Source organism: Cetorhinus maximus, chromosome 2 (genome assembly GCF_964194155.1).
Source record: "Cetorhinus maximus chromosome 2, sCetMax3.hap1.1, whole genome shotgun sequence".
In the NCBI taxonomy this organism is placed as follows: Eukaryota; Metazoa; Chordata; class Chondrichthyes; order Lamniformes; family Cetorhinidae; genus Cetorhinus; species Cetorhinus maximus.
The window spans coordinates 77,164,041-77,181,400 of NC_135880.1; the positions used below are offsets into that span (position 1 = coordinate 77,164,041).

At 41.6% G+C, this 17,360-nt stretch overlaps 1 long non-coding RNA gene across 1 annotated transcript; it reads right to left on the minus strand.

Moving 5' to 3' along the window:
• Window positions 1–5,261: 5,261 nt before the first annotated feature.
• LOC144695375 (uncharacterized) lies at window positions 5,262–11,232 on the minus strand. Its single transcript, XR_013579946.1, has 2 exons — window positions 10,876–11,232; window positions 5,262–6,437 (listed from the first exon to the last, which is right to left on the minus strand). It is a non-coding gene; the product is annotated as an uncharacterized LOC144695375 (long non-coding RNA).
• Window positions 11,233–17,360: the final 6,128 nt, after the last annotated feature.

Consider the following 17,360-nt stretch of genomic DNA (forward strand, 5'->3'; position numbering starts at 1 on the left):
TTTTGTGTCAGTTGAATTTTTGTGGATACACCTTACGTTGAAGAAAAGCAGATGTTTTGATTTTTTTTAATGAGATTTCTGGGCTCACTTATTAAAGTAAGGAATGTTAGTGCAACTTGGGAAAAATGATGACTCCATGACTTGATGACAGACCAGCAGCAAATAAGCTTGTATTATAGGATGAAGCCAGCCAGCCAGCCATCATCTCTGTGCAGCTCTTTTCTAGAGCAATCCAAAACTAATCCAGTCTATCTTCTTCGCTGGGAGCTTTTATCCATTTTTCCCTTAAGAGATGCAATCGTCTTCTGATTTGAACACTCCCAGTGTTAAAGCATCTCCATGTTCCAACAAGCCTTAGTGTAAAGAAATTTCTCTTGTGTCCTCAATCTCTTAGATCAGTTTTAGATTATTACTATTGTGATGAAGGAGGTCGAAGGGTCGTGGGAGGAGTTCGAGAGAGAGATCGTTTGTTGTCATTGGTTGTTTGGAAACTTTAACTGAATCTATAGATCGTGTCATCAAGGAGCAGGAAAAGCAGAAAGTCCAAAGATAAATCTGTGGACTCCAGAGGTGACAGTTGTGCGAGTAGGAAAAGTAGCCATTGCTAGAGTTCTGCTACGGTCCTTTGAAAATCGATAAAAGAGGAGGGACGTAAAGATAAAAGAATCAGTACATTAGTTATAGAAGTGACATTCATGACTTCAGGTAGGGCACTTCTGGTGCTGTGAGAAAGGGTTACAATCCCTTTGGAGACTGTTAACTTTTTAAAATTATATTTGAAATTCCAGTAACCAACTTAATGGAATTGCATGACAAGGTTTCAATTTTTAAGACTTGTAACAAATTAACCATAAACATCTACTAGACATTACCTAGTTGGCAATTAATACACTAAACTACAGAAAAGATTACCCTTATCAATGTTTCAACACCTCTGATAACCCCACACTGCATACATGCAAATGACAATATGCTCTCCACAGGGTTACAAGCCTTTATAGGAAACAGGCTACAGTCACTCCCAGCTTCCAATGGGTTCACATCTCCCCGCTTCACAGAATCGTAATGTCGAGTGAGGTTGAAAGGCGCTTACCTCAGTTTTCGGAGAATTCCTGAATTGACTACCAGCAGTAAGATCCACAATTTCTCCCTGGCAGGACAAATTTTCCACAATCTTTAAATTACCACAGGATGTGTCTCTTTGACCAGAGACTGTCCTCCCTCCCGTTTTCCTTTAGTTTGCAAAGGATCCACAGCCTTCTTTCTGCTGACCACACCAGCCTTTTGTCTCAGCGAGACCTGTATCTTTCTGTCCAAAAACTTTGAGACTTAAAGTCTGCCCACAGTTAGCCCAGCTGCTCCTACCTTTGTTTGCAGGTGTGAATATTTTGCATCTTTCTCCTATTAAGTCTCAACCTAGTCTAGCTAGTCAATCTAATTTCAAGGACATTAGAGAGGTCAAGGAATGGGTGATAGCTGGAGAAGACATATTATTCATGGTTGAGTTTACTTAATGGGGTGCGGGTGGTGATTTTGAAAGGATACAGGACAGTGACACAAGTATGCTATTGATGTCAACTAATATGAGTGGGGAGGGAATTATGAGCTTGGAGATGGGAGGAAATGGGAGACAAATTGTTAAGTGACAAGGGAAGGAATTGCAATAGGTGGAAAATGATTAAAAGCTTAAGTATTATCAGCCAGTTCGCAGCTGTTCTGACGAAAGGTTATCTCGACCTGAAATGTTAATCCTGTTTCTCTCCACAGATGCTGCCTGACCTTCAGAATATTTCTAGCATTTTTTGTTTTAATCACTGCTTCTGGTTGAATTCATTTCAGGCTCAAGGACACGCAAACAACATGTATTTTAATACAAGAGCAAAGTACTGCAGATGCTGGAAATCTGAAATAAAAACACAAAATGCTGGAAATATTCAGCTGTAATGTTAAGTCCGTTTCTCTTTCTGCAGATGCTAGACCTGCTGAGTATTTCCAACATGCATTTTAAAACTGGCTTACAGCTCCTTCTCTCCTAATTATATACACAAGACTGACACAACAAAAAGTATTTCGTTTTCTCTCTATATGGAGATTTCTTTTGCGTTTCCATGGTTACATTGGCTTTTCCATCTGCTATACCAGAGATTTTACAGATCGCAAATTCTGCCGAAAGCTTTTGGCAAAAGCCAGAGATACTAATTTGTTGACATTAAAACAAAAATGGCAGACCTAAGTTAGGGAAGTAAAAATTGATACAAGGCAACAGCCCAAACCTTTGCTGAAGATACATACCCATCTAAAGAAGAAAACTGAGATCATGAGGAATTGAATAGAGCGTTCAGCACCAGGGTGAATTTTCAGAACTTTAAAGGTCTTTGATATGCCAAACTAAGTAACTATTATATTTAGTAACTATCCCTCTAAAACAAAGCACATAAAGACAGCAAATTCTCAGTAGAACAGCTCAATGTGATTTCTGGTGGCCCTGTGTATAACTTCCTGATGTATACAGTTTTCCAAATGTATCTAGCTTGCACATCATGTGATTGCTCCAGAGAGAAGACAGTTCAGAAACTGGAAACAAGAAACACACTCTGAAACAAGCATTGGTGGCCACTCAGGATTTCTTACATCCCAATATTTTAGTGATTTTATTTCATTTTTTTATGCCTCTTGCACCAAGTTTGAAAGAAACATTACAAGTCTTCATAGATCCACATCCTATCTGAAAGAGGATTACAAATTGGTTAATTTCGGACTATAAAATTGAGATTGCACTTAAAAAGGATACTGGGAAAATTTGTTTTTCAAAATGGTAGATGAATTGCTTCTGCAAAACAGAGTCCCACATACAGTTGTTGATATCCTCTGTAAACTTAAGGTTGCCCAAAACTCTGCTGCATGTGCCCTTACTCACATCAAATCTTGTTCATCTACCACCTCAGTGCTCACTGATCTACATTAGCTCCGGGTTAAGCAATGTCTTGACCTTAAAATTCACATCCTTGTTTTCAAGTTCCTCTGAGCTTTCGCCCCTCCCTATCTGTAATCTACCCCAGCCCAACAACCATCAAATATCTGTGCTCCTCCAGCTCTAGCCCCATGATCTTAACCGCCTCTTCATTTATGGCTGTGCTGCCTGGCCCCTGAACTCTGATATTCCCTCCTTAAACCTCTCTGCCGCTCCACCTTGCTTTCCTCCTTTAAGTCCTTAAAATCTACCTTTATGACCAAGCTTTTTGTCGTCTGCCCTAGTATCTCCTTATGGGGCTTGGTGTTGTATTTTACTTTATAATTCCCGTGTAATGTACCTTGAAATATTTTATGTTAAAAGTCACAATATAAATACTTAAGTTACTGTTATTGTTACAAGCCCGGCAACACTCTTCTACCACAGGTCCTAATTTCAGAGGGCCGACATGTCCAGCTGTGTTTAGTCTTCCTGCACCTCCTTGGTGCCTTGTTCTGCCGAGGTCTGGGCTTAGATTGGGAGTACTCCTGAGTCATGTAAACAGCATGGGGTTGGTGGGGATAAACAACCTACCTCACTGATCTTTAGGTTTGAACAAGAGAAGCACAATTGAGATCCAGAATTCTTAATCCTTGAACATTCACAGCTTCCGTATTTGACCAGAGATTGGAAAAACTCCGTTGCTGGACAAGCTGAATGCATCATGCATCTCAAGGGCAACTATGGATGGGCAATAAATGCTGGCCTGGCCAACGAAGTCCACATTCCGTGAATGAATAAAAAAAACCCTCGAGGGGCAGATAGTAACCTATGCCTCTGAAAGAATATAGGATATTCTATCTCCTTGGGATCAAAGTCAGAAGAGAGGGATTGTCAGCATCCCAAGAAAAAAGATGTTGGTTAGAAATTGCTCAAAGCCTGCTGGTTCCATACAGAAGAAAGCTAAACTACCGTCAAGAGGAAACAAATATAGAAAGCTCTTGACACATACCGTTTGCCAAAAGGTAGGAATCAAACCCTGGTGAAGTCATTGCAATGAATTGGGAATTTGCAAAAATATTCCAGACGTCTTAGAGCCGCAATCTACATTAAAAAAAAATCAATAATCAATACATAGATTGTTTCCCATTTTCTGAGGAAGATTTGAAGGACATTGATTTTCCCTTCTCAGTCAAGAGTACAAGAAACAACTTGTAGTCTGGAACCCAATAAAGTGAGCAAGACTACTTTGTTGTATGATCACTTTAGAGGGATAATCATTGGTCTCAGGAGGGACACCAATGTCTCACTAAAGATATGTTTGGGTGGAGATCATAAACAGCAAAGGAAGAAAGTCACTGATGGGTGTGCATATAGGCCCCCTAACAATAGCTACATTGTAGGGCTGAGTATAAATCAAGAAATAATGGAGACTTGTAAGAAAGATAATCGTGAGCGATTTTAATCTTCATATTGGATAAATCAAATTGGCAAAGTTAGTCTGGAGGATGAGATCATAGACAATCAGGACAATTTCTTGGAACAATATGTTATGGAACCAACCAGGGAATGGGCTATTTTACACCTGGTAATGTGTAATCAGACATGGTTACTTAATGACTTCATAGTAAAGGATCCTCTAGATCTTCATCTTCAGCCAGAAGTGTTGAGTGGATGATCCACCTTGGCCTCCTCCTGAGGTCCCTAGCAGCACAGATGCCAGTCCTTAGCCAGTTCGATTCACTTCACGTGATATCAAGAAATGCTTGAAGGCACCAGATACTGCAAGGACTTTGGGCCCTGACAACATTCCGGCAGCTGTACTGAAGACTTGTGCTCCAGAACTAGCATGCCCCTAGCCAAGCTCTTCCAGTGCAGCGACAACACAGGCATTTACCTGGCAATGTGGCAAGTTGCCAGGGTTTGTCCTGTCCAAATCTAACCGGCCCAATTGCCATCCCATCAATCTATTCCCGATCATCAGCAAAGTGATGGAAGGTTTCGTTGACAGTACTATCAAACGGCATTTACACAGCAATAAGCTGCTAACTGATGATCAGTTTGGGTTCCGCCAGGGCCACTCAGCTTCTGACCTCGTTTATGACCTTGGTCCAAACATGGACGAAAGAAGTGAACTCAAGATGTGAGTTGAGAGTGACTGCCCTTGCTATCAAGATAGCCTTTGACCAAGTGTGGCATCACAGAGCCCGAGCAAAATTGAAGTAAATGGGAATCAGGGAGAAATCTTTCCACTGGTTAGAGTCATGACTAGCATTGTCGAAGATTAATCACACCAAGGCATCATTAATACATAGAAACCCCATTTATTACTTGTGCACAAGGGAGAACAATATAGCGAGAGCTGTTGTACCGTCTCAAAGCAGAATACTGAAACACTTAAAAGCATTTTACAACCAATCAATACATTTTGCACATCTCAATCCACTTATTTGCATACGTTAACCGACCAATCCATGTTTTAGTTAATTTCCATTCCTACACAACAGGTGCAGTGCCTACGCACTTGGTTATCACAACTTTGATTACATTCGGCCCGAGAGAGAGACACATGGAATGTCTCAGGGCTCATCTTACTATAGTGGTCAGACAAGATGCTATTGTTCTTCAAGGTTGCAGTATTTTTCTCTTAAGCCTAAGCATTTAATTCAATTTCTCCATTAACCCTTTCAGTACTAAGTGGGCTCCCTATAGTTGTCTAGGCCACCACACTTCCCCCCTTTTGTCCTAAAAAGGACAATCCACCCCTTTAGCCAAGTTCTATGTATCCTAGTTGTCGGGCTTCATCCTCAGTGGAATCCTGATTCCTGAGGAGAGGGAGGGAATAGATAACTGGCTTGCCACCAGCAAGGTAGGCACAGGAACCCAATGGCAGCTCGCCCACCCGAGTGCTACCCTTGGTATAATTTCTCCTGATGCATAGCCAGGCCTCCCCCTTAAAAACCACAAAGGTGAGCTCCCGTCTCCAAATGGGCGTTTGTTGAATGAGGGCCCCTGTATTACCTAGGGACCATGCGGAATCTGAGGGGAAAGCCAGAAAATGCATCTCAGAGGAGATGGGGTTAACAGGAAAATTAGTACAAATCCAACATTTAGTCCAATTAACTTGCGAGGCTACGGCCTGCATTCATTGAACCGCAGAATTGGTAGTCCATGCCCCCGCAAGAACTACGCGGGACAGGATCCAAATCAGAGTCCACATTCTGATGGCTCAGTTAAAGTTCTTGCACAAGCACTTCCGTCCACGGTCAGCGTCTGCTTGACGTGCGATGCGTGGACCCACAAGGGATGTCCTTCTACCTTCACGGCTGTATGGGTGGTGAGCAGGATTTGGAAAGGCCCCTCCCAATGAGGTTCCAAACAGTTCTTTCTCCTGAAGGTCTTTACCAGGACTAGGTCCCCAGGCTAGTATTGATGGCAGTCTTCAATGGTGGGCTTTTTCTGAGCTTCTACTACCTGTATATGCAAGCTCTTGAGAGAACTAGTGAGCGCTATATACAGTATATAGTCATCCCCCCGATCCATAGCGTGGATGTCCATTTCCCTAGCAGACAAAGGTGGGGCCACTGGGAGGCGCGTAGGACGTCCCATTACAACTTTATAAGGAGAGAGGGAGGTGGTACGGTTAGGGTGAGAGCGCATAGTCATGAGCGCCAAGGGTAGAGCTTCAGGCCATTTCAAACCAGTTTCTTCACTCAATTTAGCTAGTTTATTTTTCAGAATACCATTTTGTCTTTCCACCACCCCAGTAGACTGGGGGTGGTATGGGCAGGAAAGGTGATGGTTGCATTGTAAGGCCCTCAACAGTTCCTTTATTACTTTAGTGGTAAAATGAGGTCCATTATCACTTGATAAAATCTCTGGTATACCAAACCTGGGCATGTATTCACGTAACAACAATTTTGCAACAATAATAGCATCATTTCATCGGGTGGGATATGCCTCCACCCATCGCGAGAACAAACATACCATAACTAAAACATAATTATATCCAATACATTTAGGCATTTGTATAAAGTCCATTTGTAGGTGTACAAACAGGCCCCATGGCTGGGGTCCCGTACCAGCCGTCACTGTGGGCCTCTTGCCTAGGTTATGTCATTGACGTAGGTATGTCAGGTATTACTAATATAATGCCTATTAGCATATATTCACTATACATTCAACATTCATTCTATATACATGTGTTAAACCTCTGAGCTGGCAACCGGTCAAGTCATGATTCTTGTGTTGTGAGAGATTCAATAAATGCTCATTAGTTACCCATAAAGGGACTACCCCTTCTTTAATCTGTCTTAAATTTTCTTGGGCTTGTTCCAGTGCCCAAGATCCATAGGTGCTGCATACATCATTTCTGCTCGCTTGGTCTGAAATATTTTTCCCTATTTCAATTAATTTATTGATAGTCCCCCCATGACTTTCGAGCACAGTAGCCAGGCTTTGAATTAACCAATGATGTCCCTATATTGAATATTGTAGCGGCATCATTTATCAGGCTGCGCTTAATGTGGTTCCCTCCCAAGCCTGATCGCATCTCGCCATTGAACTGAGCTGCTTCAGTCATCAATTGGCGCGTCAGAGCCGTATAGAGTGCTTGGGTATGGGTTGAGCACCACTGGGGCAGGACGACACCGGATACATTCAAGACTATGGGTACCAGCTCATGGTGTACATTATCATACAAAACTTCTGATTAACCAGTACCAAACAATTCGCCGGTCCTGGATGCATAGTCGGACAAGATGGGTCAGTCGGTGTGGTTTGGGGTTTCAATTATCTCTACTCGGACTGTGAAAGTAGAGGTGGGAGGTGGCTGGGTAGTGGCGGACCTCCAATGCCCGATCTGAAGCAAACTCTTACTACAATTTGAAAGCACTTGTTCTCCTACTGTTACATTTATCATTCCACGTTGCATGTCGCATTTGGCACTGTCCGTGCTGTACCAAAGTTCCTCCTGCAGTGTGGGATGAGTAGTGATGATCCCCAACCTTGTTGCCAGTACTGATATGCCCATGACCAGGATCGTAGATCTGTGGAGACATTAACATCGGCTCTCGTTCTCATATCTACAAGTGCGCATGTATCACCTGTCATAATTACCTCATATGGTCCATGCCTGTTCGCTCCAAGCTCACCCTGACCATCACCTTATTCCCACTTGGTCCATTGTTGCTCTTTGGATTTACCTGTTTCCATATCCTTAATCACCTGTCGGTCTCTGACTTCCTTCCTTAACTCATGTAATTGCCTACTTAATTCCCTTACATTGTTCTGTATTTTTCCTTTCAGTGGCCCCATACCTCTTACTATAATGCCTTCAAGTAATTGCATGGCCCTTCCTGTTATCAATTCAATGCGGTGAACCTGGTAGTCCTATTTGGTGTAGCCCTAAGGCGCATCAGAATGTTGGGCAATACTGTGGCCCAGTTGTTGCCTGTCTCCTGAATTGCTTAGGCTATAGATGTTTTTAAAGTTCAGTTCATCCTTTCCACCATCCCTGGACTCTGGGGGTGGTAAGGAGTATGGAATTTCGGTTTAATCTCCATAAGATTACACATTTCTTTAATGACTCTCCCTGTGAAATGAGTTCCCTGATCTGAATCCATCTGGGTAGGCACCCCCACTCCTTGCCCTTCAATTGTCTCAACTACAGACACTGAATAATTTTATCTCCAAGGTTTTTTTTTCCTGACCACGATCATCTTGATTCTCTTGAAGTCAATTTCTCTATTGTCTTGATTGTTTAAAATGTTTCCTTACTCTTTAGGCAGTTCCAATGCCTCAGTTGATGGCCAGATTATCAAATTCATTTCCCTTAAAACAGTTTGTATATTATGTCCTCTTTCCCTAACTCTTTCTCCTACTTGCCTCATACCATTTTATACATGCAACAGCTAACATCTTGTTCAGGTTGCCTGGAGAGACTTTAAAATAAATAAAATATTCTCATAACAGCTTTAAAGACAGAAATCAGGTATTGACAAGTTTTGCTTCCTTATCTTCTCAAACATTTTATTGTCTCAAAAGTAACCCACTAAATTGTGTCTGACCCGTTTCTTTTAGAATTATCCCAGATTCATTAACTCAGCCAAAAATTGGATTTCTGCCAAACTTTGTCAAGGTCTTGAGCTTAGCTTCATATTTTGGGAACAGACTTTACAAATACAAAAGTTTTCAGCATTTGAATTAGTGCCAATTGCTGTCAAACCTTTTAAAATGAAAATTCCCTTTTGAGAAATTATCAAGAACCAAACCTAAAATTTTTAAACTTTGTAAGAACTGTAATTTACACTATCAAAATTAAAGCAACCTCTTTTTCGCGTGTAACGATTTGTATCCAAGTTATAATTTCCGTATGTTTATCGACACATTCTTTATCTTAGCATTCTCGTTATTCAAAGTAACCTGTTAAATTACACTGCACTTTACATCTCAAGATTGTCCCAAATTCAAATTCCAGTGCTTTTGGAAAGCAGATTTCCTTTAATATTTAATTCATCTCTTCTTAAGGAACCACCTAGACCTTGTGTTTATGTCTTTTGGTTTTCCTAGAATCTTTCTGAATTTCAAGTAATCTTTTTTCCTCAGAATTTTAGAATACTAACTCGTATGTATTAATCCCAATCAGTTTGGAAGCTGATGATGAGGGTTATTCCCTACTAGTCTGCAAGGGGGTGGGTACAAGGGTTGGTTCACCTCAAACAAAGGCAAGCCCTGTTTTATCTTTACACTACCTTCAAATTACGATTTTTGCCAGAAATCTCAACTCAAACCTTATACTCAAAACTTTGGAATATTTGAATAAACCTTTCCTTTAATCTAATATGGGGCTTCCAACTCTTAAAGTGCTCAACCACACACGCAAAAGACAATTTAGGGACGAAAACACATTAAAGCTCACATACAAATGCTTCATTGCACACAAACAAACACATAGATAAAGGTACGTATCGATACTCCTATAATATTGAACTTGACTCTAAACGAAGCTTCAAGTAGCAGTGGGGGAATAAAGGGATCTTGAAGGCTTCATCTATAGGGACCTTCAAACTGACGAAAGCTCACATTTTCTCTGCTGCTGCTTGTCAATTGCTCATTAACCCCCTAGGGGACCCTCTCTCTCCCTCCAGCACAAACAGCTCTTGTAACTTAGATCAATTTGTTTTTTTTAAGTTACAGAAAATTCAGTAGTGGACTATCTACCTCCCTTAAAACATATAAGCACTCAATTCAGTCCCAATTAAAAGTTCCATCTGGTGGGAAGCTCTCTCCTTTATCTTGAGTCCAGTTAACCCAATCAGAAACATGTTGGACACTTTCAGACCCATAATGGACATACATGTATGCATTTGGGGTTCCCTTCAAAGGGGGAACCTGGGGTTTCTTTGATGCTATATTTCCCATTTTTACTTAATAATATACACAAAAAAACACAGAAATTACTTACTTTTCACCTCCAGGGCACTCAAACCCCTGGGTATACTACTATTTTTCACCTCCAGGGGACTCGAATACCTGGGTATACTACTACTATTTTTCACCTCCAGGGGACTCGAATACCTGGGTATACTACTACTATTTTTCACTTCCAGGGGACTCGAACTCCTGGGTATACTACTACTATTTTTCACCTCCAGGGGACTCGAACCCCTGGGTATACTACTACTATTTTTCACCTCCAGGGGACTCGAACCCCTGGGTATACTACTACTATTTTTCACCTCCAGGAGACTCGAAGCCCTGGGTATACTACTACTATTTTTCACCTCCAGGGGACTCGAACCCCTGGGTATACTATTACTAACTTTTTCACCTCCAGGGGACTCAAACCCCTGGCTATACTACTACTAACTTACACTAAATTACTGGCCAAATTAATCTCCCAAATATTTAAATAGATGACTTACCCTGAGAGTCAGCCACAGGCAGGCGAAGGCAGATCGCAGGTCAACGAACCCCTGAAGCCCAAATGGGGCTGCCACAGACTGAGGAGTCCTTGAACCGCGAGGTCCTAACGCTGGCGCTCCGTGACTCAACCCCAGGGGTTAGTCATCTCGGTGGAACCTCCAGAAACTGTCGGAGATTAATCACACCGAGGCATCATTAATACATAGAAACCCCATTTATTACTTGTGCACAAGGGAGAACAATACAGCGAGAGCTATTGTACCGTCTCAAAGCAGAGTACAGAAACACTTGCTTAAAAGCATTTTACAACCAATCAGTAAATTTTGCACATCTCAATCCGCCTATTTGCATACGTTAACTGACCAATCCATGTTTTAGTTAATTTCCATTCCTACACAACAGGTGCAGTACCTACGCACTTGGTTATCACAACTTTGGAATGTCTCAGGGCTCATCTTACTATAGTGGTCAGACAAGATGATATTGTTCTTCAAGGTTGCAGTATTTTTCTCTTAGGCCTAAGCATTTAATTCAATTTCTCCATTAACCCTTTTAGTACAAAGTGGGCTCCCTATAGTTGTCTAGGCCACCACAGCACAAAGGAAGAGGGTTGTAGTTAGAAGTCAATCATATCAGTCCCAGGACATCACTGCAGGATTTCCAGGGTCATGTCCTAGGCCCAACCGTCTTCAGCTGCTTCATCAATGACATTCCCTCCCATCATAAGATCAGAAGTTGGGATCTTCAAACTCCTCAGATACTATAGCAATCCTTTTCCATATGGAGCAAGACCTGGACAACATTCAGTCTTGGGCTGATGTGTGGTGTGAATGTTACTTGCCAGTTAAGTGCCAGACAACGGCCTACTCCAACAAGAGAGAATCTAACCTTCTCCCCTTAACATTCAAGACACTACCATTGCTGAACCCTATTATCAACATCCTGGGGCTTACCATTGACCAGAAACTTAACTCGACCCAGCCATACAAATACTATGGCTACAAGAGGCTGGGAATTCTGCAGTGAGTAACTCACCACCTGACTCCCCAAAGCCTGTCCACCATTTAAAAGGCACAAGTAAGCAGTGTGATGGAATAATATCCGCTTGCCTGGATGAGCGCAGCTCCAACAACGCTTAAGGTACCATCCAAGAAAAGGCAGCCCGCTTGACTGACACCCTATCCACCACCTGAAACATTCTCCACCACACATGCATAGTGGCAGCAGCATTTACGATCTACAAGATGCACTGCAGAAACTCACCAAGGCTTCCTTGACAGCACTTTCCAAACCCAAAACCTCTACCACCTAGATGGCTAAAAGCAGCTGATGCGTGGGAACATCACCACCTGCAAATTCCCCTCCAAGCCCCACACCATCCTAACTTAGAACTATATCACCGTTCCTTCACTGTCGCCGGTTCAAAATCCTGGAACTCCCTCCCTAACAACAATCTGGGTGTATCTACACCACATGGACTGCAGCGGTTCAAGAAGGCAGCTCATCATCACCTTCTCAAGGGCAGTTAGGGATGGGCAATAAATGCTGGCTGAGCCAGCACCACCCATATCCTGTGAAAGAAAGAAAAAAGATAGGAGTAAGCACAACACAATAGAATTTCACACTCAGTTTGAGGGTGAGCAATGTGAGTCTGCAGCTAGTGTCTTAAAGGCAGTTACAAGGGTATCATGACAGAGTTTGCTAAAGTGAAATAAGAAAATAGGTTAAAAGGTAAGACAATAGAGAAGTAGTGGCAGATATATTTATTCACTCTCAATGACAGTAAATTCCAATGAGAAAGAAAGACTGGGAAGGATACAGCATCTGTAGCTAACTAGGGAAGTTGAGGGTATCAGATTGAAAGAAAAGGCATACAATGCTGCAAGATTAGTAGTTTTCAGAAACCCCAGCAAAGGATGATTTAACAAAATTAGAAATTTCAGTATGAGAAAAGACCATCAAGAAATATAAAAGCAGACAATAAGAGCTTTTACAAGTGTATAAAAAGGAAAAGAGTAGCTAAGGTAAGTGCTGGTCCCTTAGAGGGTGAGACTGGGCTATTAGTGGGAAATGAGGAAGTGCCAGAGACTTTGAACAACTATTTCATACCTGTCTTCATAGTAAAAGACACAAAAAGCATCCCAAGAATAGTAGGCAATTAAGGGGGGAAAGAGGAACTTAAAATAATCATAATCACTAGAGAAAACGTCATAGGAAAACTAATGGGACTAAAGGCTGACAAGTCCCTGGACCTAATGGCCCATATCCTATGGTCTTAAAAGAAGTGGCTGCAGAAGTAGTGGATGCAACGGTTGCAATCTTCCAAAATTCGCTACATTCTGGTAAGATCCCAGTGGATTGGAAAACTGCAAATGTTACAACTTTATTCAAGAAAGGAGGGAGACAGAAAGCAGGAAACTATAAGTCAGTTAGTCTAACATCTAGTCATTTGGAAAATGCTAGAATCTATTATTAAGGAGCTAGTAATCGGACATTTAGGAAATCATAATATAATCAGGCAGAGTGAACATGGTTTTGGGAAAGAGAAATCCTATTTGTCAAATTTATTGGAGTTCTTTGAGGATGTAACAAGCAGGGTGGATAAAGAGGAAGTAGTAGGTGCAGTGTGTTTGCATTTCCAAAAGGCATTCGATAAGGTGCCACATAAAAAGTTACTGCACAAGATAAGAACTCATGGCGTTGAAGGTGATATATTAGCATGAATAGAGAATTGGCTAACTAACAGGAAAGAGAGAGTCGGGATAAGTGGGTCATTTTCAGGTTGGCAAACTGTAACTGGTGTGGTGCCACAAGAATCACAGGTGCCTCAACTATTTGCAATCTATATTAATAACTTAAATGAAGGGACAGAGTGGATCATAACCAAATTTGCTGACAATACAAAAATAGGTAGGAAAGCAAGTTGTGAGGAGGATACAAGGAGTTTGCAAAGGGATATAGATAGGTTAAGCAAGTGGGCAAAAAACTGGCAGTTGGAATATAAGGTGGGAAAATGTGGGATTATCCACTTTGGCAGTAAGAATAGAAAAGCAGAACGTTTTTTAAGTGGAGAGAGACTGCAGAATGGGCTAATCCCTGGGATGAAGCGGTTGTCTTATGAGTAAAGGTTGAGTAAGTTGGGCTTATACTCATTGGAGTTTAGAAGAATGAGAGGTGATCATTTTGAGGCAGGAGGCTTGATAGGGTAGATGTTAAGAGGATGGTTTCCTTGCGGGGAGTTTAGAATTAGGGGACGCAATTTAAAAATAGGTGGTGGTCTCCTGTTCAAGATGGAGATGAGGGTTGTTCGTCTTTGGAGTTCTCTTCCACAGAGAGCAGTGGAGGCTGGGTCATTAAATATATTCAAGGCTGAATTGGACACATTTTTGAGCTATAAGGGAGCCAAGGGTTATCGGGGAGCAGACAGGAAAGTAGAGTTAAGGATGCAATCAGATCAGCCATGAACTTATCAAAAGGCATAGCAGGCTTGATGGACCAAATGGCCTACTCATGCTCCTATTTCTTATGATTAGTCCAATCTGGCACAGCTAAGGCAGAATCTTACTGGTCCCACCAAGGGAACTTTAAAGACAGTTCCATAAGGAAGAATTTCTGCCTCCGGCAATCTCTCTGGAGGTGAGGTGAAATTGGCAATGGCTGCACACCCTGCAACAGTGGGTATTTGAATGCTTAAATACTTAAGGGCCCACTTAGGGACAGATTGTGGACACCGTCGGGATCTTCCTGGTGGCCGAAGCCCAGCAGGTGCCTGGAGGCGGCTTGCAGGTGGCATGCTGGGGGACCCATTCACTTAGTTCCTCACTTCTCCACAGAGCAGGCCACCAGCCATTCTGCGGTGGGGTTTCCCCTTCATAGTGGTGGCCTGGAAGCTGCAGTCACAGTTTATACAAATTATTTCAGTTTCCATCCTACAGCTGCGGAGCTCATCTCTGCCGACGGATCTGCAGCTTTGGAAGATTGGCTGTTCCATTCAGAGAGCCTGCAGCCTCATGAACATGCCAGCCATCCTTAATTGGACAGCGGAGGTGGTCAATTACGAGGCCACTTCCCATAAGATCTCACTGGTGGGTGTGCTGTCAGCAAGTGCAAGGTCGGGACCTGGATATGGTCCTGACTCCCGATTATTTTTAAAGGGAATAAGATCCTGCCCTACAAGTTTGTAAAACACTCATCACAAGCACATTCAAGACAAGGTGTCAACAACTTGGCAGACAACTAGCCTACAAAAAAGTCAGATTATTATCTTTCAGCAGTTGACCAAGAATTTCCACACACTATAAAATGACTTTAACTTTCCCCAAAATTGAAACATTTTCACATTTGTTTTTTGATTAAAAAAATTAACTAGATTAATACTTGAATGCTTTGTATATCACAAGAGCAGCATTAATTTATCAATTGCCTCCAAAGCAATTAACTTATCATTACTCAAACACTTCATGCATAAAAGATCTTCATGCTCAGCAAATGATCTGTTGTAAATTATTTGTTACACCAAATTAACATACTGCCATCTCAAAGCAAATTGCAACCTCAGAATGTGGGTTCTAATAGTTCTGTGAAACAGATTCTAGAAAACTATGGTGTGGGAAAGGGAAAACATTTACATTGCACTAAAATTGCTTTTCGTAACTCATGTAAAACTCAGCCTAGTATCTTTACATTCATCCAGTATGATTTGCTTAAATTAATCCCTCATGATTTGCACAAATGAGTTCTAATACTTTTTACTAGGTTTAGACAAATGTAAATCACGTGCTATGTAAAGTGAGATGTTAATTTAGTAAATTTTGGTCTCCAGTCAAACTCGGACTGAAGTCATAAAGGTTTTGCGGTTCTGAGGTATAAAAGCCCTTCACATAAAATATCTTTGGTTATGAATTAATTTATAGCAATGGGATCCTCAGTTGTGGAGACCTAACAAGGTACAAATAACTATTATTTATGAATCAAGTAGAATTTATTAAACAAGATGTTATATATACTTAACAAAAGCAGTGAAGACAATGTGGAAAGTTCTTATCCCTCAAGGCCCTAGGATTCCTTGAGTGCAGCCAGCACAAGCGATGCCTTTCTTCTGTCCCTGAAGTGACATAAGCCATGGTAAACTATGCCAACAAAGACTCTGATTTTCCAACATTTGTCCCTAATTCTGACTTTCTTTTCTTTATTAGGAAATAGTCCAAATTAACCTCTTTTATTGGCTTGGGGTGAGGGTCATCTGGTGTCACCCCACCTCGGTAACTAGAATCATGTAAACTGAAGACAAATGTCCCATCTCTTATTCTCTGGGCTCCCGGAGTTACATTCTATTGTGAACAAATGACACATCCTTGTACATAGAGAGCAACAATCTTACAGTCAGCAGTTAACATCGTTGAGGGCTCATTAAGCAATGTTACATCCTCTTATCAATAACACAACCTATCTTAAATAATTCATATCAACATCCTAATCCATTCTCATGAATACTAAAACAATTAAGAATAATAATTCCTACCATAATGTCAGGAAAAGGTATCTTTTAAAATATAGGCATTCTGTCCTACAGGTAAGGTTCATAGATTAAGACATTTGGTAAGCTAAAACCTATTAAAACACATGCCTCTTGTTCAAAGATAAGGTGTCATACTAAGTTCAAGCTGTTGAGTTCAAACCGATTGCTTATCTCTTTAAAGCTAACAAAGAAGCTTTCAATTGCGCATAATTTTATTAAATACAATTCCTCGAACCCAGACTTTAGGTGGTCAAGATAAAATCCATAATGTTACTTCAAACTAACATTAAACCCTAAAAATTATTAGTATTATCAAAATCTTACAGTCAGCAGTTAACATCGTTGAGGGCTCATTAACAGCCCATATCCTGAAGTTTTAGTGTTCCCGGGAAGGGGCCGGATTTTAGCAGCTGCTTGAATCAGAACAGCTGAATGGAGGTGAAGACCATGTCTTGGGCAAGTCATGAAGATGGGAAGAGTTTAAAAAAGGTAAGTAAAAATGTTTTTTAATGTTTAAAGGGCAGCAGTATGGGAGGAGATAGTATTAAGAACTCTATCAGTCAGTGGTCGTCACCCCTCTGACATCGCATGAACATCAGGGTAGTGATAAAACTGTTTGGACTCCACCTGTGCACCTGGAAGGGTAAAAATGGAAATGTGTGCTTCACCTTCAGAAATCAAGGCCATTGGAGATGAGGAGCAGCAGCCTTCATGGGAAGGGCAGAGCGCCGGGCATCAGGAGGCCAGAGGAGAGGGACAAGGGGCGCAAAGGAGCAGGAGACACCACCTTGAGTACAGGATCTATAGGCAGAGGCGAATAGACCTGTATATTACTGAGATGCAATGCTGAAGGAGACTGCTCCTCTCTAGGAAGATGGCCCCAGACATCTGTGCCCTCATCAATGCAGACCTCTGCTGCATCTCACAGGCAGCTGCACACTGGTACATCCACCCATGTGACAAATT